Source organism: Anabrus simplex, chromosome 1 (genome assembly GCF_040414725.1).
Source record: "Anabrus simplex isolate iqAnaSimp1 chromosome 1, ASM4041472v1, whole genome shotgun sequence".
Classification (NCBI taxonomy): domain Eukaryota; kingdom Metazoa; phylum Arthropoda; class Insecta; order Orthoptera; family Tettigoniidae; genus Anabrus; species Anabrus simplex.
In genome coordinates, this window is record NC_090265.1 from 779584543 (window position 1) to 779591216 (window position 6674).

A 6674-nucleotide genomic window follows, 5' to 3' on the forward strand; every position below is an offset into this window, starting at 1 on the left:
ATGATACAGTGAAGAATCTGCTTTTGAAGATGAACTGCAAGACCTAAGCAGAGTTGAAAAGACTGGCTCAAGACAGAGAGGCTTAGCCTTTAAAATATGTTGATCTTTTTCCAATGCTGAGCATCGCTAACATGGAAATATTGTTCAATCGTTTTCACTGCGATGGTTTTTTTTTCATGATTATCTTAAGGAGTAAAATCGCGTGGTCATAGGCCCATATCGATAAGGAAAATTGTGAAGATGATTATTTTTAAAAAAATGAGAAACTACTGTAATGGAAGGATCGTTTGACGAACAAGACAAGAGGGAGTCATGAAAGAAGGAAGGACTCCCTTTGCATTAGATGCCCTATTATCACATTCGGAAGAAAACTAAATGTGAATACCTACAATACTGAAAGCTCATAAAACTGATCAACAATACTTTGACCATTGTTGTGATGTGATTTTTCTCTTCTGCTGGCGCTCTTCTCCGATAGATGGGACTGCTGCTCCGTCCAGAGTAAAACAGTATGCCTGAATATTGGTGGAAAGTAGCTGAGGAGTAAGAGTGGTGGTGGTGGTGGTGGTGATCGGCCAAAGAAAGACAAGGGCCACGAAGAGCGGGAAAATGAAAGACTCCCTAGCCCTCGCAAACATAATAGCGTCGGGGTCGGAAAGGGACGAGAGTTGACCAAGAGAGGTCGGATAGGATAGATGAAAGTGAGGAGCCTGGTACAAGTAAGTGGAAGCAATGCCAAGACTCAGCTGAGGGCCCCGTGGTCGCCAACCCTCGCTCCAAAGTTCAGAGTCGCTGGGGCACCTATTAGTCGCCTCTTACGACAGGCAGGGGATACCGTGGGTGTTATTCTACCACCCCCACCCACAGGGGGATGTGGAATAAGATAACTTTGCACTTGCTATATGATTGTTCCATCAACGACGGAAACCGCAGCTAGTTTACGTTAAATATCCTTTGGTAGAAATTAGCCAGCGCCTAACAGCAAAGAAATGAAGGGTACTGCCATTATTACAATACTGAATAAGTCTGAAAGTATTTTTTAAACGAAACCATTGTTTAAAGGATTTGTCACTGAGGGTTAAACGTTAAAGTCTGATAACTATTGTAGTTAGCCTTGAACTCACCAGATCTTGGTCAAGGCGGCAGACACGTCGTGCACTATGAACACACTTCATTAAATCGCTGTGTGAAGAATCCATGTTTATATATAGCGGAAGTCGCTGTAGGCTGCTCGTATGTCCGAAAGCCAAGAGTTTCATTTAACTGATAACAATCTTGTTTTATTTTTCCTAGTGCTCAGCCGCGTCATTTCATAATCCTAGCGGTCAAATCTATTAGTAGTATGGAAGATAACGTGTGTAATTTAAGTTGGTTTTTCCTACTGTGTTCTTACGGAAGGCTTCGCATACCTTATCCCGGTATCTCTAACGTGGCATCGTGGATTCTTTATTGTGGACCAGTGGCGTATACTGAGTATACTGAGGGCTACTAAGGCTATCAGTGAAGCCCAAACCTCAATTGAGAAAATGAGAATGATGGAAGTCTAAAACACATTATGATGTACGCATCTGACACATTGTTCCATTAAAAAAAACTTGAACGCAGTGAGAAAATACGTCGCATATATTTCTGCGAGCAAGGCATCGGAAACTGATATTGCAGCCCAGACTCTCGCCCCACTCCCCTCGACTCGCACCAAGCGGCTTGCTGCTGTATATCGGACAAGAGCGGGTACCGGGGTGATAGGTCTGCTAGGCTTCAGTTCGTCAGATCTCACTGCTAAATATCAACCATGCGTTACTCATCGTATATACTTCCTCACCTTATACTTCTGACGCAGTTATACAGATAATACAGTGCTGGTATTTCATTCCGGTGTTCTTCTACATCCTTGTAAAAAGACACGGCAGGGCTGATGTCATGGGTAGATCTGTTAAAATGAAATGCAATCGTTCAGGTTTAGTGTTCTCTTTCGTTGGCTGGAATCGAACCCGTGATCATGGGTCGGGGACCACTACTGATCTCTCGAGGAAGCTAATTAACCAATGAACGATGGGTACGACCGCTGTAAAATTCAACATTTTTTACTTAATAATAATAACAATAATGGTGCATGGCATCAGTATAAGCTTGGTGGTGACCTAATGAGGATAAAATGAATGGCGAAGACGTCATATAGACCAAGTCCCCAAGCCAGGGGAATTAACAGTATGAGGGGCTTGATTCTGAAAATTGAACCGGGGCCATCGGACCAAAGACAAGCATTCTATCCATTTAGCCACAAAGCTGGACTTTAATTTGCTAAACCTTAGGCTACCATCTCCACTGATCAGGGGTTGGCAGTAGCAGAGGCCAGTGCAGTAGCTTGTGAAGCAGCCTTGACAACACAGCAGGCTTCTCCGTTTGCTATTGGATGCAACTCAAAACGCTGAAGGCTTGACGTTCACTAAACCAACCATGGAAAAGGGGTACGTAAGTCTAGTGGTAGTTCACGTCTTGATTCCAGCATACGCCACTGATGTGGACCTAGGAAGATGATTGTAGCTTCTGTAAGCTACTAATCACCTTCTTCAACTGCCATCTCCTCTCAGAAGGTCAACTACCATCTAGAGATTATCGCTTTAGATGATGCAGCGTGAAACAGGTCAATAGTTGAACAGTTGAACCGAGTGTTCAGAAAAGCAATCCAAGAAATGCGTCTTCTTACTGGTCTTCTTATGCCTTGTATCTTCCCTTGAATTACCAGCTGCAGTAGGTGCTATTTCTCTCCTCGCATCACATGACAGAGATACTGGAGCTTTCTGATTTTGACAGTATTTAATATTTCTGTTTTCTTGCCCATTACCTCATCGTTTGTGACCTTATCTGGCCAACTCAGCCTTAATATTCTTCTGTACGTCCATAACTCATAGCAAGGGTTAAATAAATAAATAAATAAATAAATAAATAAATAAATAAATAAATAAATAAATAAATAAATAAATAAATAAATAAATAAGTCACCACTGATCTGCATTTAAGGCAGTCACCCAGGTGGCAGATTTCCTATCTGTTGTTTTCCTAGCCTTTCCTGAAATAATTGCAAAGAATGTATTGAATATATCCCTTGGTACTTTTTTCCAATCCCTAAATCCTCCTCATATAAAAGAATATTTACCCCAATTAATTCCAACTTTACCCTCATCTTGTGATCTTTCCTACTTTTAAAAACACCTCCCAAACTTATTCGTCTACTAATGTCATTCCACGCCATCTCTCCACTGACAGCTCGGAACATATCACCTAGGCGCACAGCTCGTCTCCTTTCTCCCAAGTCTTTCCAGCCCAAACTTTGCAAAATTTTCGTAACGCTACTCTTTTGTCGGAAATCACCACGAAAAAATCGAGCTGCTTTTCTTTGGATTTTCCCCAAATCTGGAATCAAGTAATCCTGATGAGTGTCCAATGGTGGCGAGTGACCCTTATCAAAGTGTTAGCACACTAGTTTTTATAAACATGGACAAAAACAATTGATGGGTATTGAACTTTAAATAGAAGCGTGCATTTTTAAACTTACACAAATCAATCCTATCTATACATCTGCATATACAACTTCTTGTAACACAGCTCTATCCGGCGATTTTTGGCAGCAAAAATGTACATAACATAATTATTGAAACCTGGATTGTTCCGACAGCTTTTCAGGAGGTTTTTCTCAATTGAAATGAACGACAATTTTCATCTTTCTTATGTTTGCGAACTTCTTAAATAACGTTTATCCGTGTCACTGCCGAGAAAGATGGTTCGGCAAAGGCGCTAGGAGCAGAGTTTGGCGACTACAGGTATTGCCACATTTAATCCTGAACATTTGATATATTTATAAAGTGAGGCGGTGGGAATCAAATCTATCCTTATCCACCATAAGTGAATGTTGGGAAATCGAGAAAAACTTATATTTGATTTTCGAAACGTTATAGAAACGGAAACTTTGTTTCGGGTGAAAAAGGAGGTAAATTTGACGTAACTGCCTGCAGGAAAAATAACGTGGCTCATAAACAAGAATATTTATTATAAGAAATAGTTTGTCTAAGGACAGTTTTGCTGCCAAACAAGGAAGATAAGCAGTTTTGCAGCCAAACACTTTGAATAAAGGTAATTCTGAAACTAATACATTAAGTTTAGAAATGATAGCATGTTGAATAATACTGTGATTAAATGTCTACAAAAGCAAAATAATATTGAATAATGCAAAGGTAAATGTTCAGGTAGTTTACGAAAATACTTGTATTACCAAATTTCAAAACTTGTTATATAACCAAATCGTCGAATCGACTCATCACACAGGGCTAGCTGAGTATCAATTACATTTTTGTAGTAATTTAGTTCCTCAATCTCTCCTCTCTTTCCCAAAATGTTTACCCAACAGTTTCTAAACATCAATAATCTTGGCTTTCTTCACTGCAGCTACATTTACAATTCTCTCTGGGACAATATGTTCAATATTGTTTCCTCGTTTCAGGACTGAATTCTTCACGCAAATATCACTGTTATAATAGAGTTCACCCCTAACCAAAACATTCCCCACATCACATTTAGTCAGAACCAGTCTCCTACATAGAGGAAACTTAAAATGCCGCTGACTGGTAGGCTTTAAAGTGGTTTGCACAGACTCTTTCCAGTTATAAACTGGCACTTCTACACCTACATGTTTTACAGTTCCAAATTCAGAAATAATAGTTTCAATGGTTTCCTTGCGTTTAATTATTCTTTCAGTTCTTCCTAATACCCTGTCGGGGGGCAGGAAGGAATGTCCAACTACTGGGAATACCACTTCAATTTGAGTCATAGGTGGTGGGGCCTGGGTTTTGAACCATTTCATGAGCATGCCAATGATAGTTGAATTTTTATTTTGCCCAGGACACCCATCACAGCACAGTCTAAGAGATGTCATATTTTCTAAGTCAAAATAACAGACTGTCATGAAGAGCTGAAGAAATGCCATTTGATCCTTTAGGTATTTCGTTTTCTAACCAAGAATAGATAGTTACATCATTTTTGTTTTGTGGGGAAGAGGAAAAATCTTTGCAAATTGTGAAATTGTACTGATAAAGCCGTCTACTATAGTACGCCGATTGATCTACAACCTTAAAGAGTACTACATTTTTCTGACAGTCAAAACTGATAACTAGGAGTTCCTCATACGCAAAGTTCTCTTTCAGTTTAGAATAAAATGCTTGATAACGTAATTTGTGGACCCTGAGTCTTATCATGACTTTACTCTTCATCTTACTGCCAGAGGGTTCTGAAGATATTTGTGATTTTAATTGAATGCAAGTTGAACATGCTTCTGTCACCGGGGAATGGAAACTAACGTTAAAATGATGGGCCAAAATATCCCAAAAGTAATGACAATGAACTTTGTGAAGGGACTCATGAGCATTGTTATAAACCCTCCACAGTTTCTTGATACTTAACCCTCTACTGCATACTGTTGCCGTTAGGCAACAAATAAATTTTCACCTGTATAAATGGATAAATATTGTGGACAGAGGTAGTTCACGGCACACCTTCAACTGTACAGTCAATTAAACACATATCCCAGTGATGCCTTGTTTTCTTACATAACATAAGACAAAACAGCCCTACAACCAAAGGTACTCCTTCCACCCCGTCAACATCCACGCGTACCAACCACCGTTTATTTCACCTCAGCCCTCCCCATCACATTACCACAGGCTTCAGGAGTACCTCTGGCTCAACCTCAAAGACATTACCGACCTACGGTCGTGCAAGCTGTACTTGCGCCTAGTAATGTTCGGTCTTTGAATGTTAAAAGATTAGCGTAAAATCGTGAAAAATCGTATATATATTCCACTATGGCAATCCACATCGCATACGAGTGTTAAGCTATTAGCCCCAGTTAAGAATTGCTGGTACATCTAAAACACTGAACGTATGTTGAACATAAAAGCTTGAAAATTTCTTCACCAAATGAAAACGAAAAATAATTCATGCAATAGAGGGTTAAGTGACTTGGTAGACGGAGGCGGGTGTTTTTTATACGACTGTAGTGGGACTCGACTGGCTTGAGTTGCTTGATAAAATCAATAACATACGATCTTTGTGCAGCAAATAGTTTTGAACTTCGATCCCCTCCCCGAGTTTCTTTTGATGAGTCGCCTGTTGCTAAGTGTATACGGTTAAGTCTTTGGACTCTGAATCGCGACATACCCAGTGTGGAGATAAATGCTTAGCACACACTTGCATTTGTCCCTGTTTTGTTGTAACATAGTACTGACTGCTCACTGATTTCTTTGAACTATTTTCTTTCTTTCCTCGTGTCCTCTTTGGAATAGCTTGGACTTTACGTTTTAAGATCAAACCATCCTGGATATCTTTGCTTGATGTCTTGTAGAATGCCTCATGAAAGCGAATAATGTCTTGCATTTTCAATAAAGAGCACTGAAAAGTGTTACTGTTGTGACCACATGTCGGAAACTGCGGGAGAGACTTTGACCTATACTTGAAATATAAAAAACAGGGAAATATTGGCTGTGCTAAATTATCTGTCATAAGAATTATATAAAAGGTCGTGTAATTTTCCATAATAGTAAGTCGATTAACCTAAAATAACGAGCTTACCTAGCTTCCTTCTCTTTTGTTCTTGCCCACTTGGTTGTGTCACGTTTCCTTTT